Source organism: Ranitomeya imitator, chromosome 2 (genome assembly GCF_032444005.1).
Source record: "Ranitomeya imitator isolate aRanImi1 chromosome 2, aRanImi1.pri, whole genome shotgun sequence".
NCBI classification, from domain to species: Eukaryota; Metazoa; Chordata; class Amphibia; order Anura; family Dendrobatidae; genus Ranitomeya; species Ranitomeya imitator.
Window position 1 is genome coordinate 162,654,967 of NC_091283.1, and position 25,188 is coordinate 162,680,154.

General features: G+C 45.6%; 1 long non-coding RNA gene across 2 annotated transcripts in view; it reads right to left on the reverse strand.

Moving 5' to 3' along the window:
* Positions 1–25,188, reverse strand: part of LOC138667265 (uncharacterized) — a 79,671-nt gene that overhangs the window by 25,218 nt on the left and 29,265 nt on the right. The window lies entirely within an intron of this gene.

Consider the following 25,188-nt stretch of genomic DNA (forward strand, 5'->3'; position numbering starts at 1 on the left):
GACTGGTCTATGCCCAGAAGGTTTGGCACTTGGTTATCACATGTGTTTGCTAGTGCTGCTTTCACATTTCTTGCTATCTATTGGTCTTCTCCTTTCAATAAATGTTATTTAGAAACATTGCCATACACAACCTTTACATCTTATTGCCTCATACCTGAAATTATTCTGCAATGAGCAAATCTTTATTCTGTTAATCTCTTAGATAATTTGGTGACATTTTAACATTTATTACTTGTAACAGATAGAATATCCAGGAAAACAAAATATCCAGCTTGTGAACAAAAGGCTCACGATATGTAAACACGTGATACAACCGCAATAACGACACTGATGTCACGGACAATAATTCCTCCTGATTATTCCATTTATTAATTTCTTTATTACTCTGCAGATATAGCCAGATTGGAGGATGACTTTATTATGTAATAAGTGATATATTTCTGCAGCTGCGGCGTGTAACTTATGTATGATCATACACACGGCTGTATTTGGCGCCCATGCTGCCCTGGGCACTTTAAGTACTCATACCCCCTATTAGTAATAACAATCCGTGCATTCCATGTGTGAATACGTCCATTCTACACTACGGGACAGAGTGCTGAAGAAAGGAAAAAAAAAATTGGACAGCACTCAGATGCCTCACCCAGATGTGTGAATGTAGCTTAAGGCCATGTTCACACAGTGCGTTTTTTACCGCGGAACCGCGGCGGTTTTGCCGCTGCGGTTCCGCAGCTGTTTTCCATGCAGGGTACAGTACACTGTACCCTATGGAAAACAGGACACACTGTGCACATGGTCCGGAAATTGTAAAAAAAAAGACGCGCTGAATAGCTCCCGGAAAAAAGAAGGAGCATGTCAATTATTTTTCCGGAGCCGCAGCGGTTCTGCACCCATAGACCTCCATTGTGAGGTCCAAACCGCAGTAAAACCCGCAGATCAAAAATATATCTGCGGGTTTTACTGCGGTTTGATGTGCAGAACCGCTGCAGCAGGAAGTGCGGGGAGCGGGCGGAAGTGCGTGGGCGGAGTGTGGCTGCCCCCCCCGTGTTCCGATCCCGCCCCCCCGTGCTCCGATGCCCCCCCCCAGTGCTCCGATGCCACCCCCCAGTGCTCTGATGCCCCCCCCCGTGCCCTAATCTCCCCCCCTTATACTCACCCGGCGTCCCGGTGTCCGTCCGGCCGTCTTCTCCCTGGGCGCCGCCATCTTGCAAAATGGCGGGCGCATGCGCAGTGCGCCCGCCGAATCTGCCGGCCGGCAGATTCGTTCCAAAGTGCATTTTGATCACTGAGATATAACCTATCTCAGTGATCAAAATAAAAAAATAGTAAATGACACCCCCCCCCCTTTGTCACCCCCATAGGTAGGGACAATAAAAAAAATAAAGAATTTTTTTTTTTTTTTTTTCACTAAGGTTAGAATAGGGGTAGGGGTAGGGTTAGGGGTAGGGTTAGGGTTAGGGGTAGGGTTAGGGTTAGGGGTAGGGTTAGGGGTAGGGTTAGGGTTAGGGGTAGGGTTAGGGGTAGGGGTAGGGGTAGGGTTAGGGTTAGGGTTAGGGGTAGGGTTAGGGTATTTTCAGCCATTTTAATCCTAAAAAAATTCCTAGAAAACACACAGACTCTGGCTAGAAAACTGCATAAAAAAAACGCATAAAAAAACGCATCAAAAAACGCATCAAAAACGGACCAAAAAAGGACCAAAAAAAGGACCTGCGTTTTCTGCCAAGAGCTGCAGTTTTTTAAAAAACAGTCAGGAAAAAAAAAGGATGGAAATCCTGAACGTGTGAACATACCCTAAGGCCTCTTTCACACTTCAGTCTTTTTGTTTCCATCAAAATCCATCGTTTTGTGAAAAAAAAACGGATCCAGCAAATGTTGCTGCTAGATCCGTTTTTTTCTCATAGACTTGTATTAGCGAAGGAATGTGACGGATGGCCTTCAGTTTCATCCGTCGTAAATTCGATCTGTCGTAAATTCTGTGTCTGTCACCTGGAGACAACGGACATAGTAACGTTTTTTGTGTACGGTGAAAAATTGGACATCGACGGATCCTGCGCTGTCCGTCATTGGCTATAATGGAAGCCTGTGGAAGAGGCCTAAGTCTGTGAAGTGCAAAAAAAATAGAAAAGAATAATGCTGGTACTGCTACCACACACTATCCAGGGAAGACGGGATCAAACAAAAGGTTTTCGTACCTGATTGTCAGCCTTTGTGGTGCTCAGATCCTGCACAGCTTAGGCTAGGTTCAGATTGCGTTAATGGGACCGCGCTAACGAACAGCGTTGCACGGCGAAATTAACGCCGTGCAACGCGTCCGTTAGCGCGCCCATTGGCAGCAATGGGAACGCGCATCGCTAGCGTGTGCCATTTTCGGCACGCGCTAGCAATCTGCCGGTGTTTTGTGACGCGCCTCGGACGCTGCTTGCAGCGTCCGCGGCGCGCCCGAGGTCCGTTCCCCGCTCTCACAGATCGGGGATCTGCGAGAGAGGGGACGTTAAACGCGACCCTGAAAAATACATTGCGTTAGCGCAATCCGCTAGCGCTTAGGGCTAAACGGATTGCTCTAACGCAATCTGAACCTAGCCTAATCTCATAATCGGTAAGGCTAGGTTCACATTGCGCTAGGTGAGTCCGTCTAACGGTCACGTTTTTAAGTGCTGAAAACGCAATATAACGCACATACTAACGCGCCCATAGACTTGCATTGTGTGACACATCGTGACGCATGCCAAAATTGGTATGCGTTTGTCACATAACGTTTTTTTCTGACGGACCTTGGAACGCGGCTTGCAGCGTTTTCGGGTCCGGCCAAGCTAACGCAATACTAACGGAAGCGTTCATTCTGCCATAGAAGGCTATGGCAAACGCAGTCAGACGCAAATCATGAAAAATTTCCAAATAGAACCACACGTTTTAATAGCGTTTGAGGGTGGTCCATGTGGTCATGTGACAGGAAATGTGATTCCGGCCATTAACCCCTTAGTGACAGAGCCAATTTGGTACTTAATGACCAGGCCAATTTTTGCAATTCTGACCACTGTCACTTTATGAGGTTATAACTCTGGAACGCTTCAACGGATCCCGCTGATTCTGAGATTGTTTTTTCGTGACATATTGTACTTCATGTTAGTGGTAACATTTCTTCGATATTACTTGCGATTATTTATGAAAAAAACGGAAATATGGCGAAAATTTTTAAAATTTTGCAATTTTCAAACTTTGTATTTTTATGCCCTTAAATCAGAGAGATATGTCATGAAAAATAGTTAATAAATAACATTTCCCACATGTCTACTTTACATCAGCACAATTTTGGAAACAAAATTTTTTTTTGTTAGGGAGTTATAAGGGTTAAAAGTTGACCAGCAATTTCTCATTTTTACAACACCATTTTTTTTAGGGACCACATCACATTTGAAGTCATTTTGAGGGGTCTATATGATAGAAAATAATGAAGTGTGACACCATTCTAAAAACTACACCCCTCAAGGTTCTCAAAACCACATTCAAGAAGTTTATTAACCCTTTACGTGCTTCACAGGAACTGAAACAATGTGGAAGGAAAAAATGAACATTTAACTTTTTTTTGCAAACATCTTAATTCAGAACCATTTTTTTTATTTTCACAAGTGTAAAAACAGAAATGTAACCATAAATTTTGTTATGCAATTTCTCCTGAATACGCCAATACCCCATATGTGGGGGAAACCACTGTTAGGGCGCACCGCAGAACTTAGAAGTGAAGGAGCGCCGTTTGACTTTTTCAATGCAGAATTGGCTGGAATTGAGATCGGACACCATGTCACATTTAGAGAGCCCCTGATGTACCTAAACAGTGGAAACTCCCCACAAGTGACACCATTTTGGAAACTAGACCCCTTAAGGAACTTATCTAGATGTGTGGTGAGCACTTTGAACCCCCAAGTGCTTCACAGAAGTTTATAACGTAGAGCCGTGAAAATAAAAAATAGCTTTTGTTTACACAAAAATGATCTTTTCGCCCACAAATTCTTATTTTCACAAGGGTAACAGGAGAAATTAGACCACAAAAGTTGTTGTGCGATTTCTCCTGAATACGTCGATACCCCATATGTGAGGGTAAACCACTGTTTGGGCGCACCGCAGAGCTTGGAAGTGAAGGAGCGCCGTTTTACTTTTTCAATGTAGAATTGGCTGGAATTGAGATTGGACGCCATGTCGCGTTTGGAGAGCCCCTGATGTGCCTAAACAGTGGAAACCCCCCACAAGTGACACCATTTTGGAAACTAGACCCCCCATGGAACTTATCTAGATGTGTGGTGAGAACCTTGAATGCCCAAGTGCTTCACAGAAGTTTATAATGCAGAGCCGTGAAAATAAAAAAATTTTTTTTTTCCACAAAAAAGATTTTTTAGCCACCAAATTTTTATTTTCACAAGGGTAACAAGAGAAATTGGACCCCAAAAGTTGTTGTCCAATTTGTCCTGAGTATGCTGGTACCCCATATGTGGGGGTAAACCACTGTTTGGGCGCACGGCAGAGCTCGGAAGGAAGGAGCGCCGTTTTGGAATGCAGACTTTGATAGAATGGTCTGCGGGTATTATGTTGCGTTTGCAGAGCCCCTGATGTACCTAACCAGTAGAAACCCTCCACAAGTGACCCCATTTTGGAAACTAGACCCCCCAAGGAACTTATCTAGATGTGTGGTGAGAACTTTGAATGCCCAAGTGCTTCACAGAAGTTTAGAATGCAGAGTCGTGAAAATAAAAAATATTTTTTTTTCCACAAAAACGATATTGTAGCCCCCAAGTTTTTATTTTCACAAGGGTAACAGGAGAAATTGGACTGCAATAGTTGTTGTCCAATTTATCCCGAGTACGCTGATGTGCCATATGTGGGGGTAAACCACTGTTTGGGCGCACGGCAGAGCTCGGAAGGGAAGGAGCGCCTTTTTTGAATGCAGACTTTGATAGAATGGTCTGTGGGCATTATGTTGCGATTGCAGAGCCCCTGATGTACTTAAACTGTAGTAACCCCCCACAAGTGACCCCATTTTGGAAACTAGACCCCCCAAGGAACTTATCTAGATGTGTGGTGAGAACTTTGAATGCCCAAGTGCTTCACAGAAGTTTAGAATGCAGAGTCATGAAAATAAAAAATATTTTTTTTTTCACAAAAAAGATTTTGTAGCCCCCAAGTTTTTATTTTCACAAGGGTAACAAGAGAAATTGGACCCCAGAAGTTGTTGTCCAATTTATCCCGAGTACGCTGATGCCCCATATGTGGGGGTAACCCACTGTTTGGGCGCACGGCAGAGCTCAGAAGGGAGGGAGCACCATTTGACTTTTTGAGCGCAAAATTGGCTGTCGTGTTTGGAGACCCCCTGATGTACCTAAACAGTGGAAACCCCCCAATTCTAGCTCCAACCCTAACCCCAACACACCCCTAACCCTAATCCCAACCTCATCCATAATCCTAATCACTAACCCTAACCCCAAAACAACCCTAATGTCAACCCTAACCATAACCCTAATCAAAACCCTAAATCCAACACACCCCTAATCCTAATCTCAACCCTAACCTCAAACCTAACCCTAATCCTAATACACCCCTAATCACAACCCTAACCTTAACCCTAATCCCAAACCTAACCCTAATCCCAAGCGTAACCCTAATGCCAACCCTAACCCTAATACCAACCCTAATCCAAACCCTAACCCTAATCCCAGCTCTAACCCTAACTTTAGCCCCAACCCTAGCCCTAACTTTAGCCCCAACCCTAACCCTAGCCCTAGGGCTACTTTCACACTTGCGTCGTTTGGCATTCCGTCGCAATCCGTCGTTTTGGACAAGAAACGGATCCTGCAAATGTGCCCGCAGGATGCGTTTTTTGCCCATAGACTTGTATTGCCGACGAATCGTGACGGATGGCCACACGTCGCGTCCGTCGTGCACTGGATCAGTTGTGTTTTGGCGGAGCGTCGGCACAAAAAAAGTTCAATGAAACGTTTTTTTGTACGTCGCATCCGCCATTTCTGACCGCGCATTCGTGGCCGTAACTCCGCCCCCTCCTCCCCAGGACATAGATTGGGCAGCGGATGTGTTGAAAAACTACAGCTGCTGCCCACGTTGTGCACAATTTTCACAACGTGCGTCGGTATGTCGGGCCGACGCATTGCGACGGCCCCGTACCGACGTAAGTGTGAAAGAAGCCTAACCCTAAGTTTAGCCCCAACCCTAACCCTAAATTTAGCCCCAACCCTAACCCTAAATTTAGCCCCAACCCTAGCCCTAACCCTACCCCTAACCCTAACCCTACCCCTAACCCTACCCCTAACCCTACCCCTAACCCTACCCCTAACCCTAACCCTACCCCTAACCCTAACCCTACCCCTAACCCTACCCCTACCCCTACCCCTAACCCTACCCCTACCCCTAACCCTACCCCTAACCCTACCCCTAGCCCTAACCCTACCCCTAACCCTACCCCTAACCCTAACCCTACCCCTAATCCTAATTTTAGCCCCAACTGCTGTTCTCCTGCCGGCCGGCAGATGGAGACAGATGGCGGGCGCACTGGGCATGCGTCCGCCATGTTCTGCTGCCGGCGGCCAGGAGGAGCAGCAAGAGGATCCAGGGACCTAGGTGAGTATGCTAGGGTCCCCGAATCCCCCTATTTCTCTGTCCTCTGATGTGCGATCACATCAGAGGACAGAGAATTACACTTTACTTTTTTTTTTTTTTTTTGCGGTCGCCGGTAAACAGTTAATTACCGGCGATCGCAAAACAGGGGTCGGTAATACCGACCCCGATCATGCTCTTTGGGGTCTCGGCTACCCCCGGCAGCCGAGACCCCAAAGATTCTCCCGGTGCCGGCCGGCGGGCGCACTGCGCATGCGCCCGCCATTTTGAAGATGGCGGCGCCCACCGGGAGACACGAGGAGCATCGGGGGAGCTAGGTGAGTATTGGGAGGCCACCTGGGACCCCTTTTCTCTGTCCTCCGATGTGCGATCACATCGGAGGACAGAGAAATTAAAAAAAGATCGCTTTTTTTTTTTTTTTTTTGCGATCGCCGGTAAACGGTTAATTACCGGCGATCGCAAATGCGGGGTGGGTTAAAACCCCCCCGAATCATGTTCTCTGGGGTCTCGGCTACCCTCGGCAGCCGAGACCCCGGAGAAAATCGGCCTCTGGGGGGCGCTATGGACTTTTTCCACAGCGCCGTTAATTAACGGCGCTGTGGTTTAAGTACCCTTAGCGGCCGCCGTTAAAAGGCGTATCGGCGGTCGCTAAGGGGTTAAAGGAGGAATATCCCACCCACACATTTCTCCTGAGGCCTACTGCACGTGACAGAGTCTTGCAAGAGATCACAGGAAATGTAAGTACATTTCTATATATTATATATCTCTGTATACATCATGGGAGTCTGTATTGTCCGTCGGATGTGTGTGTACTAAAAATGTATTGCTTTGTTGCACGCAGATGTCGGATACTGATGTCAGCAGCAGCAGCAGCAGCAGCAGCAGCGTGTCTGCGGTGTTTTCTTCGCAATCGGTAGGCTTGCACTTTAAAAAACCACAATAATGTTGTGTGAAACTCCATTGTATTGAGCTAAGCACGTTTATAAAAATCATGTTTTTATAGGAGTCTTCTGAGCCCGAGGCTGCTAGACCCCCCCAAAAAAACAGGCAAAACCCACAAAGGTACATGGCACACATTTTTAATTTTTCAGGCATAAATTTATTGATCCAATTAATGTATTTTTTTTTTCATTTTACATATACAATAGGTTGTGGCACACGGAGGACACAAGAGAAAGAAGGTTCCTAGCCGTCTGTCGTCGCCACAACTGCCAGTGATAAATATAAAACTAGAAATTTTCTATCCAATATTTATCAACAATTTATCTATTCACTTTCTATCTACTATATCTATAAACTATCTATCCACTATCTATCGCTCTATCTATGTATCTATCTATCGCTCTATCCATGTATCTATCTATCGCTATATCTATGTATCTATCTCTCTATATCTATCTATCTATCTATCTATCTATCAATCTATCTATCTATCTATCTCTGTATCTATGAATATGGCCATCAAGTGAAATTGACCCTTTCAACATAACGTTTTGTGTTTACATAGTCCAAGTCAGCGACCAAAAAAAAAAAGGATTGTCGTTGACGAAGAGCCATTGACTATTCACAACGAGGCACTGATCAACCTTGTGGAAGCCAACCCCTCCATATGGGACCAGAGCGACAGCTCCCACCATGACATCGTGAAGAACCACAAGTTGTGGGATCAAATTATCTGTCACTTCGATCCCCGATACATGGAGAAGTCGACAACCTCAAAGAAAAAAATTGGTAAATATTGGTGACGTTACATTGCAAAATGTGAAAAAATAAAAATAAATTTTTCTATCCTATCTACCTATCCACTTGTTGTCTACTATCTATCTCTCAACTCTCAACTATCTATACACTATTTCTAAACTATTTCTCTATTATCTATCTAATAACTACTATCTAACAACTATCTATCTACTATCTATATATCAACTATCTTAACAAACTATCTATCAACAATTTTTCTACTATTAATATTAATATATCTTCAAACTATCTATCTACTATTTATATAACTTATTTTTTTTTTCATTTAAAGCCGATGCTGTCCATACCCGTTGGAAATCCATACGCGATCGCTTTGTCCGTGACTACCGCAACAGTCAAAATGCACCAAGCGGATCAGGTGGCAAACGGGTGACCCCATATGTGCATTACGACCAATTGCTCTTTCTTCAAAAAACATTGTCTCAGCGCTTGTAAGTACAAATAGGTCTGTGTGCGAGACAAAATTGTTGGAAGGAAAATAATTAATTTTTGTATTTTTGGGTTACAGCACGATATGCAGTACCGCTGCGCCTAGACCGGCAGAGGAACTGGCGCCTTCTCCAGTGGAACCAACCCAACCTGAAGATGTGTCTGGCATCAGCGAGCCACGATCTGTGGAGAGAAGCAGTGTTGCTGCTGGTGTGAGTGCCCGGTTGCAATCACAGCGTGGACGCAAGCGAGCATCACAAAAAGATGAAGCTGATGCCATTATCGTCGATGGACTCCAACGGGTAGAGGACATGTGTCGCAGTGAACTCAAAGACCTGAGGCGGGAAATTAAGTAGTAGATAAGCAGAAGAGTGAGCTGGAAGAAGCAAGTACTCACACAAAGCAGCTGTTGCTCGTCCTTCTGATGTCTCTGTCGTCCCATGACCGAATATAGCCATCTTTTACAGGCATGCCTGTGGTGAGTGCCGTCTACTACTTACCAATTACTCTGTAAAGTGCATTCAGCCGATAATCAGAAAGCAAATATCGACATATCTTAACAGTAATTTAGGTGCAAATGACTAGTGTAAATGCACCCTTAGATCCAGGTACCTTATAGGTGACATCTTCTCTCACTGAAATTGTTCTCATCCTTTTCTAATTCTTCTGGTCCTGATGCCGGGGTAAGTTTTCACATCCACAACTCGTCTCCGCAGACGTCCCTCTTCTCTGGTTTTCTGTAGCGCATTCAGACACATTGCACCTTAACCCCTTTACCCAGGGCCATATTTGCCACTAGACACTTGAGGGCACGTGCCTAGGGCGGGGACGATGCGGGGGGCAGCACCTGAGCAAGGTTTTTTTGTTTTTTTTATAGAGTCTGGGTTGGGGCCACCTTAATTCCCCCCCCACCTGTCCGGCAGCCTGCCTGCCTCCCACGAGTCCTTGCCCCTCTTGACATCATACAGTATGAGCCATACATACTCACCTAGCTACTCCAGCGATGCCTGGTCTAGTCTCAGTGACGGCAGCTCATCCTGTGTGAGCGGTCAGGTGGTACCGCTCATTAAGGTCATGAATATGCCGCATATTCATGACCTTAATGAGCGGTACCACCTGACTGCTCACACAGGACGAGGGTGCTGCGGCGGGACAGAGGTGGAGGATTCCGTTCTGCGCGCCGTGCGCGGTGAGTATAATTACAGCCAGGGAGGATGGGGGGAGGATGAAGGAGGACCGTGGACGGGGAGCCGAGCCATACAAGATGGGAGCGGCGCCAACGGGGAGCCGATGACGATGAGCCATGCATGGAGGGGGCGGCTGGCCAGGGGGGAGAGATGATGAGCTATGCAAGATGGGAGCCGGCGATGAGCCATGCATAGGGGGGGATGGGAGATGAGCCAGAGGCTGAGCCACCCATGCTTACAGGGAGGGGGACATGAGCCATGCATACAGGGGGAGGATGGGAGATGAGCCAGAGCCACCCATACATACAGGGAGGAGGACATGAGCCAGGCATACAGGGGGGATAGTAGATGATCCAGAGCCACCCATGCATACAGGGAGGGGGACATGAGCCACGCATACAGAGGGGGATGCGAGATGAGCCAGAGCCACCCATGCATTCAGGGAGGGGGAGATGAGCCAGGCATACAGGGGGGGATGGTAGATGATCCAGAGCCACCCATTCATACAGGGAGGGGGACATGAGCCACGCATACGGGGGGATGGGACATGAGCCAGAGCCACCCATGCATACAGGGAGGGGGACATGAGCCACGCATACAGGGGGAAAGAGATGAGCCATGCATGATGGGAGCGGGGAGCCGATGAGCCATGCATACAGAGAGGAGGGGGAGATGAGCCATGCATACAGGATGGGAGGGGGGAGATGAGCCATGTATACAGGGGGGGAGAGATGAGCCATGCATGATGGGAGCAGGGAGCCAATGAGCCATGCATGGGGGAGAGATGAGTCATGCATACAGGATGGGAGTGGGGTGAGCCACTGTACAGTATGCGTGGAGCATCATATGTGGCCATTATACAGTATGAAGCATCATGTGTAGCTATTATACAGCATTGAGCATCATGTGTGACTATTATACAGTATTGAGCTTCATGTGTGGCTGCCCATTATACAGTATGGAGCATCATGTAGAGCCATTATACAGTATGGAGCATCATGTGTTGCCTTTATACAGTATGGATCACTGTGTGGCCATTATACAGTATGGAGCATCATATGTGGCCATTATACAGTATGGAGCATCATATGTGGCCATTATACAGTATGGAGCATCATATGTGGCCATTATACAGTATGGAGCATCATATGTGGCCATTATACAGTATGGAGCATCATGTGTGGCTATTATACAGTATTGAGCATCATGTGTGGCTATTATACAGTATGGAGCAACATGTGTGGCCATTATACAGTATTGAGCTTCATGTGTGGCTGCCCATTATACAGTATGGAGCATCATGTAGAGCCATTATACAGTATGGAGCATCATGTGTTGCCTTTATACAGTATGGATCACTGTGTGGCCATTATACAGTATGGAACACTGTGGGGCCATTATACAGTATGGAGCATCATATGTGGCCATTATACAGTATGGAGCATCATATGTGGCCATTATACAGTATGGAGCATCATATGTGGCCATTATACAGTATGGAGCATCATGTGTGGCTATTATACAGTATTGAGCATCATGTGTGGCTATTATACAGTATGGAGCATCATGTGTGGCCATTATACAGTATTGAGCTTCATGTGTGGCTGCCCATTATACAGTATGGAGCATCATGTAGAGCCATTATACAGTATGGAGCATCATGTGTTGCCTTTATACAGTATGGATCACTGTGTGGCCATTATACAGTATGGAACACTGTGGGGCCATTATACAGTATGGAGCATCATATGTGGCCATTATACAGTATGGAGCATCATATGTGGCCATTATACAGTATGGAGCATCATATGTGGCCATTATACAGTATGGAGCATCATGTGTGGCTATTATACAGTATGGAGCACTGTGTGGCCATATTTTCTTTTGGTTACAATTATTGTATATTAAACAGTGTGATCAGCAGTGCTAAATGGGTGTGGTTGGGACGTAGATGTGGGTGTGACTAGTTGTGAAATGGGTGTACATCTGTACACTGCTCCCCCATACAGTGTCCTCACGCTATCCCTTAGTCTGTACACTGTTCCCCCACACAGTCTCCTCACACACTGTCCCTCAATCTGTACACTGCTCCCCCATACAGTGTCCTCACACACTGTCCCTCAATCTGTACACTGCTCTTCCCATACAGTGTCTTCACACACTGTCCCACACGCTGTACACTGCTCCCCCATACAGTGTCCTCACACACTGTCCCTCAATCTGTACACTGCTCCCCCATACAGTGTCCTGTTTCACTGTTTCTCAATCTGTACATTGCTCTCTCCATATGGTAAACACAAATAAATCAGTGACATTTTAATGCCAAAAGGATAGGGCTATTAGTAACCCATTAATGATAGAAGAAAAAATACCAACTCAAACATAAATATAAATAACAGGAGGAAATTTTCAAGAAAGGCATTCAGTCCCCTCTTAAATTTAGGTAATGAATCACTCATTACAACATCATTCAGCAGAGAGTTCCATAGTCTCACACACTGTCCCTCAATCTGTACACTGCTCCCCGATACAGTGTCCTCACACTGTCCCTTAGTCTGTACACTGTTCCCCCATACAGTGTCCTCACACACTGTCCCTCAATCTGTACACTGCTCCACCATACAGTGTCCTCACACACTGTCCCTCAATCTGTAGACTGCTTCTCCCATACAGTGTCTTCACACACTATCCCACATGATGTACACTGCTCCCCCATACAGTGTCCTCACACACTGTCCCTCAATCTGTACACTGCTCCCCCATACAGTGTCCTGTTTCACTGTTTCTCAGTCTGTACACTGCTCTGTCCGTATGGTGCCTTTACATTGCCCATTCTTTGGTATCCTGCCTCATATACTGTACCCTCACTGTCAAAGCTCAACCCCAGCAATCTACAGAAAAAGTAAGGCTGTGGTTACACGGCCGTCGATTCTCTCATGCAAGAGAATGTTGTCGATTATGCAAATGATGTTTGAAATGGCGCTATAATAATAAATAATAATAATAATAATCCAAGTGTCATTCTACTGTGATCCAATTCCCCATGAGAGAATTAGAGCACAGGTGAGGATAAATAACAATTGAAGATATGAGGTGCCCCATAGAATAACACTGGGCAGAGTGCTAAAACATCAGATAGCATTCGGCCGTGTTAAACGCCAGTGTGAGTGCTCCCTTACTTGAAATTTCAGGTCCACTAAGGAGTGCATTCCTTCTCCTTTGTCTTCCCCTCCTTTGTGACACTATCACACACAGCTTGTACCAACCCCATGTATCCCGCATATAGTCTGCGCCCCATGTACCCCACACACAGCTTGGACCCCATGTAACCGACACACACTTTGTACTCCATGTACCCCACATATAGTCTGTACATCATGTACCCCACACACAGCTTGCACCCCATGTACCGCACACACAGCTTGTACTCTCACATACCCCACACACAGCTTGCGCTCTTATGTGCCCCACATACAGCCTGCACCCCATATACCTCACATACAGCATGCACCCTGTAGTGAAATATGTATAGTTTGTATGTGTAACCAGCAGTAATTTAACACCTGTCCTGATGGCTGCAGGTCTCACCAAGGTGTTAATATGTATTATCCTGAGAAAGCAGTCTCCTGTCTTCACTCTCGCCAGGGGGCCTCTTACGAACCAGGAAGGAGAGGAAACGCTTCACACCTTCAGCTCTTTTGAAGACAGATGTCAATTACAGCCTGACACTATCTATCCCTGAGAACCTGTAGGCAAAGAGTGTTCAGAGGAAAATAATATATTCCTTGGGGGAGTGGCCGTGGCCCAATCAAAAACAAGCAATTATAATATTAACATGAGAGGCTGGTCTATAAATTTGACCTCCAGAGTAACTCTATAAATTAGACTTGTATACGTACAAAGTTGTTCACATGTGGGGGCAGCCTGGAACGCTGATGTGAGCCATTCCATATTTCTCCCTCCCTCAGGGACAGAGTACCAGACTGCAAAGTTCGATATTTCTGTATGTTTCTCCCTTTATTTTATAACTGTTTGTGCATATTTGTATGTCTCTTTATTACCATATTTTTATACCTTTTTTATTATAAGCACTGTATCTTTTTTGTATTAAAGTTTAAAACTTTAACAAGTTGAACCTTGTATGTTCTAAAGAATCCATAGCCTAAACTGTGTGATCCTTATGATTGGCAGACAGTAGTAGTAATATTTCCGGGACTCATCGCCCTTGTGTTCGGTGAGTGGTGGCAGCGTGTATGAGCGGGTGTGTGGCATGGGTCGGTGTGTGATTTATGCTCCCATTACAGCATAGGACAGAGGTTGAATACTGGACTGAGAGAGGGGATAAAGATTAACCCTTGCAGGCGCAACCCCAAGTCGAGTGCTGAGAAGCAGGTATATGACAAATTAGTGACAGCACAGAGGGATTAGTGACAATTGGTGGCAGCGGTTGTGGAATAGAATTATTTCTATTAGAGCATTAGTGCATCGTTTAAGCAATTATTCCCTGTACTAAAGAATTGGTATCCTGGCGAGGAGTGCACCGGTTCTACAAGGTTCAACTCAGTGCTTACTTAGACATATTTGCAAACAGTTTCCCTTCCCCGTTTTTCTTCTCTATCTTTTATATGGCAAAGACTGTTCATCGATATGGCAGCCCAGTACAAGAAGCAGAGCAAAGAGGCTCTGACTGACCTCTGTGAGCAGAGAGGAATAGAGACCGCCGAGAAATCCGAGGAACTGCTGATACAGGCCTTGGTCAAGCAGGACATGGAGCAAAGTGCTACAACATCTGGGCAAGGAGAGAGTTCATCTCAGAGAGACTGAGCAATGCCAGCTCTTGCACCGTAGATATTTGATGGAAGTGCTGAGGAGCATATGGACTCTGCTTTACAAATGGACTTACAACAGCTTTCCTTCGGGGGTTTGAAAAAACCTGCAAGCAATACCATCTACCCCGTGAGCAGTGGGCGCAGTATCTAATCCCAGGGTTGAGAGGCAAAGCCCTGGAAGATTTTGCTGGCCTCCCACCAGAGCTACAGTATATGGGAACTATGAGGCCATAAAAGAGGCCCTGATCAGGAGATACAACCTAACACCAGAAGTATATCAGAGAAAGTTCCGGGACCTACAACGTGGATCAACTGACAGCTATGCGGAGGTTGTGAGCACCTTGGGGACCACGTTCCACCAATGGATCAGGGGACTTTCTGTTAACAGTTTTGAGAACTTAACGGATCTTATGGTCAAGGATCAATTTCTTCACATGTGCCCCACGCATGTACGACGATTTGTGTGTGATCTAGAGCCACAAACTGCAGATCAAGCTGCAAAGATTGCAGACTGCTATGTGGCTAACAGGATGCCTAAGGTGTGGAAGTCATCGGGATTCAGCTGGAAGGGAGGTAAGCCAAACTGGGACCCTTCTCCCTCTGTCGGCCGATCACCAGTGCTGTCCAAGCCCACCACAAAGTTATCTGTGTCCCCACCGTCTGTCCTCTTCGTGGCCGGCTCTGATGCAAGGGCTAATGAGAACTGTCAATCTGTCAGTGTTGGCAATAAAGTCACCATTGGTCTCAGAGACACTGGGGCAGAGGTGACCCTGGTGCGTCCAGCCATGATAACCCCTGCCGATATCATACCAGGAAGGACTATGTCTATAACCGGGATTGGTTGGGTCAGCCCTGCCGTGCCCATGGCCCGTGTGACCCGTTGAATCGCTGATGTAGGCGCGAAACGGCCGTCGTCACACCCTGCTCACCTCCTTTTATGTTTCACCATCCCGGGCCGTGAACAAGACGGCTTCGTTTTAATGTTTCAATAAAGAATTTGAACCACACCTGGACCGGTGAGTGTTGCCATATTGCTCTTCATATTTCTTGTTGGTATACTTTTTTCTTACGAGCACCTCTACCGTGGCATCAGGCTCACGTTAATAAGTGGACGGACCGCAGCCAGTTTCTGATCCTGTTTAAGCAGCTGTGCGGTCATGCTTTTTTGCCTTTCTTGTTTTGGATTTGGCCATGGCCCGTGTGTACCTGGACTGGGGAGCAGGTAAAGGACTGAGAGTAGTGGGAGTATCAGAGGCTATTCCCACCAATGTGTTCCTTATCCATTTAGGGAACAATTATTGAGAATTGCTCATGAAATTTCTCTGGCCGGACACCTTGGAATACAAAAGACTAAAGCTCGCCTGACACATAATTCAATTGGCCCAAGATGGGGACAGATATTGTCAATTACTGTCAATCCTGCATAGTTTGTCAGTGAGTTGGAAAGTTCGGGAATATACAGAAAGAACCATTGATACCACTGCCAGTGATCTATGAGCCTTTCCAGCGAGTGGCTGTGGATATCATAGGGCCACTTGCAATCCCTAGCAGCTCTGGCAGGAAGTACATCCTCACAGTGGTGGACTATGCTGTTGTGAATTCTGCTCTTGGGCTCCCTCCGGTGGTTATGAGTGGTAGTGCTGCGGTAGTTGGATCGCAGCATTTATCAGGTGTATCTATTTTTTGCAATTTGGGCTGGGCTATATAGCCTTGCTTGTTCCTTTAGTCAGTGCCAGTTGTCCATTGCTTTTGGAGGATTCACATCCCTTCTGGTCTCTCCTGTTCGCTGTGCTTTTCTTCAAAGATAAGTCCTGGCTTTGTTTTTGCTGTCCACCTGCTGTGGACCTTATAGTTCTGTGCATTTTTCATGTTTTGTCTTGTTCAGCTTTGTTGTGAAGGATTTTTTTTGCAGCCAAGCTGTGTCTCTGGAGATGCAGATATACCCTCCATGTCTTTAGTCAGATGGGGTGTTTTGTATTTTCTGTGGTGGATATTTTCTAGTGTTTTAATACTGACCGCATAGTACTCTGTTCTATCCTTTCTTTTTAGCTAGTATGGCCTCCTATGCTAAATCCTGATTTCATGTCAGCGTATGTTATTTCCCTCTCCTCTCACAGTCAATATTTGTCGGGGGCTGTCTATCCTTTGGGGATTTTCTCTGAGGCAAGATAGGTTTCCTGTTTCTGTCTTTAGGGGTAGTTAATTCTTAGGCTGTGTCGAGGGGTCTATGGAGCGTTAGGTACCCCCCACGGCTACTTCTAGTTGCGCTGCTAAGTTCAGGGTTTGCGGTCAGTACAGGTGCCACCTTCTCCAGAGTACGTCTCATGCTGCTCCAAGGCCACCAGATCATAACAGTACAACTGGCCAACAATGAGTTAATTGCATCTCAAAAGAAGGGAGGAAAGGTTTTGAGCCATTTTTTTTTCCTTAGCCCGTTCCTCCCTCTTAATCTCTGGGTGGCTGCGGAACCTAGTAATAACATGAGTGTTCAGGAGTTAGTTTCTCGTGTGGATCAGCTTGCTGCTAGGGTACAGGGTATTTCAGATTATATTGTTCAGACTCCTGCCTTAGAACCTAGGATTCCCACTCCTGATTTATTCATTGGTGACAGATCCAAATTTTTGAGTTTCAAAAATAACTGTAAACTGTTTTTTGCATTGAGACCCCGGTCTTCTGGTGATCCCATTCAGCAAGTTAAAATCATCATATCCCTGCTGCGTGGTGACCCACAGGATTGGGCATTTTCCCTGGAAACTGGCAATCCTGCTTTGCTTAATGTTGATTCTTTCTTTCAAGCATTGTGGTTATTGTATGATGAGCCTAATTCTGTGGATCAAGCTGAGAAAATCTTGCTGGACCTGTGTCAAGGTCAAGAAGCGGCAGAATCGTATTGCCAGAAATTTAGAAAATGGTCTGTACTGACTAAATGGAATGAAGATGCCTTGGCGGCAATTTTCAGAAAGGGTCTTTCTGAATCCGTTAAAGATGTTTTGGTGGGGTTCCCCACGCCTGCTGGTCTGAGTGATTCTATGTCTCTGGCCATTCAGATCGATCGGCGCTTGCGCGAGCGCAGAGTTGTGCACACTATGGCATTGTCCTCTGAGCGGAGCCCTGAGCCTATGCAGTGTGATAGGATTTTGTCTAAAGCTGAATGTCAAAGATTCAGGCGTCAGAATAGGTTGTGTTTTTACTGCGGCGATTCTGGTCATATTATTTCTGATTGCCCTAAGCGTACAAAGAGAATCGCTAGTTCTGTTACCATCAGTACTGTACAACCTAAATTTCTGTTATCTGTGACCTTGATCTGCTCATTATCATCATTTTCTGTCATGGCATTTGTGGATTCAGGCGCCGCTCTGAACTTCATGGACTTAGAATTTGCCAGACGTTGTGGTTTTCCCTTGCAGCCTTTGCAGAACCCTATTCCTTTAAGGGGCATTGATGCTACACCGTTGGCTAAAAATAAACCTCAGTTTTGGACACAGCTGACCATGCGCATGACGCCAGCCCATCAGGAAGATTGTCGTTTTCTGGTGTTGCATAATTTGCATGATGATATTGTGCTGGGTTTTCCATGGTTACAGGTACATAATCCGGTGTTAGATTGGAGATCTATGTCTGTGACTAGTTGGGGTTGTCAGGGGGTTCATGGTCACGTTCCTTTAATGTCAATTTCCTCTTCCCCCTCTTCTGAAATTCCTGAGTTTTTGTCAGACTTCCAGGATGTATTCAATGAGCCCAAATCCAGTTCCCTTCCACCGCATAGGGACTGTGATTGTGCTATTGACTTGATTCCAGGTTGTAAGTTCCCTAAGGGCCGACTTTTCAACCTGTCGGTGCCAGAACATACCGCCATGCGGAGCTATATTAAGGAGTCTTTGGAGAAGGGGCATATTCGTCCATCTTCTTCACCATTGGGAGCAGGTTTTTTTTTGTTGCCAAGAAGGATGGCTCCTTGAGACCCTGTATTGATTATCACCTCTTGAATAAGATCACGGTCAAATTTCAATACCCTCTGCCTTTGCTTACTGATTTGTTTGCTAGGATTAAGGGGGCTAGCTGGTTTACTAAGATTGACCTTCGAGGGGCATATAATCTTATTCGTATTAAGCAGGGTGACGAATGGAAAACTGCATTTAATACGCCCGAAGGCCATTTTGAATACCTTGTGATGCCATTCGGACTCTCTAATGCCCCATCTGTGTTCCAATCCTTCATGCATGATATCTTTCGGAGTTATCTTGATAAATTCATGGTTGTATATTTGGATGATATTTTGATTTTTTCCGATGATTGGGAGTCTCATGTGAAACAGGTCAGGATGGTATTTCAGATCCTCCGTAATAATGCTTTATTTGTGAAGGGGTCAAAGTGCCTCTTTGGAGTGCAGAAGGTTTCTTTTTTGGGCTTCATTTTTTCTCCCGCATCTATAGAAATGGATCCGGTTAAGGTTCAGGCCATTCATGATTGGATTCAGCCCACATCTGTGAAGAGCCTTCAGAAATTCTTGGGCTTTGCTAATTTTTATCGTCGTTTCATTGCCAACTTCTCCAGTGTGGTTAAACCTCTGACCGATTTGACGAAGAAAGGCGCTGATGTGACGAATTGGTCCTCTGCGGCTGTTTCTGCCTTTCAGGAGCTTAAACGCCGATCTACTTCTGCCCCTGTGTTGCGTCAGCCGGATGTTTCTCTTCCATTTCAGGTTGAGGTTGACGCGTCGGAGATTGGGGCAGGGGCCGTTTTGTCTCAGAGGAATTCTGATGGTTCCTTGATGAAACCGTGTGCCTTCTTTTCTCGGAAGTTTTCGCCTGCGGAACGCAATTATGATGTCGGCAATCGGGAGTTGTTGGCTATGAAGTGGGCATTTGAGGAGTGGCGACATTGGCTTGAGGGGACCAAGCACCGTATTGTGGTCCTTACCAATCATAAGAATTTGATTTACCTCGAGTCTGCCAAACGGCTGAATCCTAGACAGGCTCGATGGTCCCTGTTTTTCTCCCATTTTGATTTTGTGGTCTCGTACATTCCTGGTACTAAGAATGTTAAGGCTGATGCCCTCTCTAGGAGTTTTTTCCCTGACTCCCCTGGGGTTCTTGAGCCGGTCGGCATTCTGAAGGAAGGGGTGGTTCTTTCTGCCATCTCCCCTGATTTACGACGGGTTCTTCAGGAATTTCAGGCTGATAAACCTGACCGCTGTCCAGTGGGGAAACTGTTTGTTCCTGATAGATGGACTAGTAAAGTGATTTCTGAGGTTCATTGTTCTGTGTTGGCTGGCCATCCTGGGATTTTTGGTACCAGAGATTTGGTTGGTAGGTCCTTTTGGTGGCCTTCTTTGTCGCGGGATGTGCATTCTTTTGTGCAGTCCTGTGGGATTTGCGCGTGGTCTAAGCCTTGCTGTTCCCGCGCTAGTGGGTTGCTTCTGCCTTTGCCGGTCCCTGAGAGACCTTGGACGCATATTTCTATGGGTTTTATTTCAGATCTTCCGGTTTCCCAGAGGATGTCGGTTATCTGGGTGGTTTGTGACCGGTTTTTTCTAAGTTGGTTCATTTGGTACCTTTGCCTAAATTGCCTTCCTCTTCTGATGTTGTTCCGTTGTTTTTTCAGCATGTGGTTCGTTTGCATGGCATTCCGGAGAATATTGTGTCCGATAGAGGTTCCCAGTTTGTTTCTAGGTTTTGGCGGGCCTTTTGTGCTAGGCTGGGCATTGATTTGTCTTTTTCTTCCGCATTTCATCCTCAGACAAATGGCCAGACCGAGCGAACTAATCAGACTTTGGAAACTTATTTGAGATGCTTTGTGTCTGCTGATCAGGATGATTGAGTGGCTTTCTTGCCATTGGCTGAGTTTGCCCTTAATAATCGGGCTAGTTCTGCTACCTTGATTTCACCTTTTTTTTGTAATTTTGGTTTTCATCCTCGTTTTTCTTCAGGGCAGGTTGAGCCTTCTGATTGTCCTGGTGTGGATTCTGTGGTTGACAGGCTGCAGCGGATTTGGGCTCATGTGGTGGACAATTTGGTGTTGTCTCAGGAGGAGGCTCAGCGTTTTGCTAACCGTCGTTGGTGTGTTGGTTCCCGGCTTCGGGTTGGGGATTTGGTCTGGTTGTCTTCCTGTCATGTTCCTATGAAGGTTTATTCCCCTAAGTTCAAGCCTCGGTTTATTGGTCCTTATAGGATTTCTGAGATTATCAATCCAGTGTCTTTTCGTTTGGCCCTTCCAGCCTCTTTTTCCATCCATAATGTGTTCCATAGATCTTTGTTGCGGAAGTATGTGGTGCCCGTTGTTCCCTCTGTTGATCCTCCGGCCCCGGTGTTGATTGATGGGGAGTTGGAGTATGTGGTTGAGAAGATTTTGGATTCTCGTCTTTCGAGGCGGAAGCTTCAGTATCTGGTCAAATGGAAGGGTTATGGCCAGGAGGATAATTCTTGGGTTGTTGCCTCCAATGTTCATGCTGACGATTTGGTTCGTGCCTTTCATTTGGCTTGTCCTGATCGGCCTGGGGGCTCTGGAGAGGGTTCGGTGACCCCTCCTCAAGTGGGGGGTACTGTTGTGAATTCTGCTCTTGGGCTCCCTCCGGTGGTTATGAGTGGTAGTGCTGCGGTAGTTGGATCGCAGCATTTATCAGGTGTATCTACTTTTTGCAATTTGGACTGGGCTATATAGCCTTGCTTGTTCCTTTAGTCAGTGCCAGTTGTCCATTGTTTTTGGAGGATTCACATCCCTTCTGGTCTCTCCTGTTCGCTGTGCTTTTCTTCAAAGATAAGTTCTGGCTTTGTTTTTGCTGTCCACCTGCTGTGGACCTTATAGTTCTGTGCATTTTTCATGTTTTGTCTTGTCCAGCTTTGTTGTGAAGGATTTTTTTGCAGCCAAGCTGTGTCTCTGGAGATGCAGATATACCCTCCATGTCTTTAGTCAGATGTGGTGTTTTGTATTTTCTGTGGTGGATATTTTCTAGTGTTTTGTATAAATCATTTTTATTGGTCACAGCAATAAAAAAAACAAAGGCAAACGTTACAAACTGGTAAATCTGTGCAATGATAGGCAGTAATTTTAAGTCGAACAAGAGGAGCATAGTTACAGCATTTATGTCTTATGATTTAACTTTTCTGATCAGCAATGCTCCTGGCTATCCCGAAATCATGAGCTGATAACAATAAAAAACAGCCGGGATAGATGGTACCAATTGTTAGATTTCTTTGTGGATATTCAAAATACAATATGTATAATCGAACTAGTTATGAGGAGGACAAACATAGAAAGTAAGGAAGGGGAAAGAAAAGAGGGTGGGAAGAAGAAAAGAAGGATGGATGAGGGTGTGGGGAATTCAGGGAAGGAGTGTGGCTGCCCCCGCATCCCAGCAGACAGGACGCACGCCGAGGAACGGCCTGGAAGCATACGAGAATAGGCTATAAAGTGCGTCGGGTTCTGGAAACCCAGAGATCCAGTTCAGGAGTTTCCCTAAAAGCGATCCAAGGGGCCCATATGTTGTAAGTTTTCTCTGCGCTACCTGGTGACTGATTTATCAACTGCTCCATTCTATAGATGTCATTAAGTTCTGCCACAAAATCTGTACGGGAAGGAAATTTTTCTTGTTTCCAAAACCTAGGGATCAGATTTCTGACTGCGGTAAGAAAGTGTCTGAGGATGCCCCTCTTGAACCTAGATATTGACAAGTCGCATAGAGACAACAATGCTAGACCTGCTGAAGGTTGGATCTGTGTGATAGACAGCTTATTATGAAGTTTAAAGACGGCCAGCCACAAATCCCTTATGGGGGGGCAGTCCCACCAGATATGCATGTAGGAGCCTATTTCCTTTAAACATCTCCAACAGACGTCAGGAGTCGTGGGGAATACCGCATGCACCATGGAGGGGCATCTATACCATCTTGCTAGAATCCTATAGCTCCTCTCCTGTGATACTGCGCATAATGACGATCTGGAAGAAAAGAGAAGAATTTTTTCCCTATCTTCAGATGACAAGGGTCTTCCTAGGTCGCCCTCCCATTTTGAGAAAAACAATGGCCAACCCTGCAGCGGAGCCCTTCCCTCTTGGAAGATTTTATAAAGCAGCGAGACAGTATGATCTGGGGGATTTGCTGATATGCAAAGCTTCTCAAAGGGAGTTAGCGGCCTGTTGATGTTGGCTTGTTTAGAGATTGAGTGGATATAACTTTTTAGTTGTTCATAGAAGAACCAGTCAACAGAGTATGATTCCTCCTCTGGGAATAGTTCCCTAAGGGACTTCATCCCAGTTTCATTTAAATAGTCATGGATGATGGGTTTTGAATCTTTTCTTTTATTTAGAAATGTCTCTCTATTCAACCCTGCCGGAAAAGCAGAATTATCGTAAATTGGAATTAAGGGGCCCGGGAGGGTTGTGATCTGAAAGTCTTTATTTCGGTTTTTGATAAGAAGCAACAAGTTTCTCGTAAGGAAGGGTATGTAGGTGCCCGGCCCTAGCCCCTTGCCTCCTTTCCAAAGTACAATTTGGGAGTCTCGTCCATTGAGATCATTTTCTAAGTTAACCCACTTTTTGTTGTTTTTACTGTGATAAAGGTCTAGGATACAAGCTCCCATTGATGCATAACTATAAATCGCGAGGTCCGGGAGACCCAGTCCACCTGTCGATTTAGATCTACTCAATGTTGTATATGAAATACGTGCTCGATTATGAGACCAAATAAAACAAGTAATTATTTGTTTGAGGCGGGAAAAGAAGGAAGCTGGTAGGTATAGGGGAATTGTTTGAAAAAAATATAAGAGGCGAGGCAGGAGGTCCATCTTCACTGCATTGATTCTACCCAGCCAGGACAATTGTAGCCTGTGCCACTTCTCCAAGTCTGAGTTTGTTTTCTGTAGGATTGGCGCAAGGTTGGTTTCAAACAGTTTAGACGTTTTGTTTGTAATTTTGATACCTAAATAAGTAAGGGAATCAAAGCTCCATTTAAATGGGAAAGCCCTCCTTAATTGATCCACCAAGGGGAGTTGGAGTGATATGTTTAGGATTTCGGATTTATGGGAATTCATTTTGAAGTTACTTAGGTGGCCAAATTTATGTAGCTCCGAAATAATGTTTGGTAGGCTCGTAGAGGGGGACGTAATATATAGGAGGATGTCATCTGCAAAGAGTGCCAGCTTATGTTCTTCAGAGCGTAATTTTATACCATTAATTGATGGGTTATTTCTCAGGGCCACGGCTAAATGCTCCATTGTTAGGATATATAAGAGGGGAGAGAGAGGGCACCCCTGCCTTGTACCATTTCTGATCGGGAACATTTCCGATAATGTGCCGTTTACCTTGACCTGGGCACTAGGACAAGAATACAGGGCGGAGATCCTACGCAGCATGTTTTCTTTTAGGCCAATTTCCTCTAGAGTCTGGGAAATAAATTCCCAATGGACCCGGTCAAAGGCCTTTTCAGCATCTATTGACATGATACACAGGGGGTCCCCCTCTCTGCCCGCTCTGTCAATTAGAGAGATAGTTCGGATTGTGTTGTCCCTCGCCTCTCGCCCTGGAACAAAGCCCACCTGGTCCTGGTTTATTAGTTTTGGTAAAAGGGGGCATAGTCTATTGGCTAACATTTTTGCATATATTTTAATATCCAGATTTATTAAAGAGATCGGGCGGTAATTATCGCACGTAGAAGGGTCCTTGCCAGGCTTAGGGAGATTTTCTAGTGTTTTAATACTGACCGCATAGTACTCTGTTCTATCCTTTCTTTTTAGCTAGTATGGCCTCCTATGCTAAATCCTGATTTCATGTCTGCGTATGTTATTTCCCTCTCCTCTCACAGTCAATATTTGTGGGGGGCTGTCTATCCTTTGGGGATTTTCTCTGAGGCAAGATAGGTTTCCTGTTTCTGTCTTTAGGGGTAGTTAATTCTTAGGCTGTGTCGAGGGGTCTAGGGAGCGTTAGGTACCCCCCACGGCTACTTCTAGTTGCGCTGCTAAGTTCAGGGTTCGCGGTCAGTACAGGTGCACCTTCTCCAGAGTACGTCTCATGCTGCTCCAAGGCCACCAGATCATAACAGTACAACTGGCCAACAATGAGTTAATTGCATCTCAAAAGAAGGGAGGAAAGGTTTTGAGCCATTTTTTTTTCCTTAGCCCGTTCCTCCCTCTTAATCTCTGGGTGGCTGCGGAACCTAGTAATAACATGAGTGTTCAGGAGTTAGTTTCTCGTGTGGATCAGCTTGCTGCTAGGGTACAGGGTATTTCAGATTATATTGTTCAGACTCCTGCCTTAGAACCTAGGATTCCCACTCCTGATTTATTCATTGGTGACAGATCCAAATTTTTGAGTTTCAAAAATAACTGTAAACTGTTTTTTGCATTGAGACCCCGGTCTTCTGGTGATCCCAT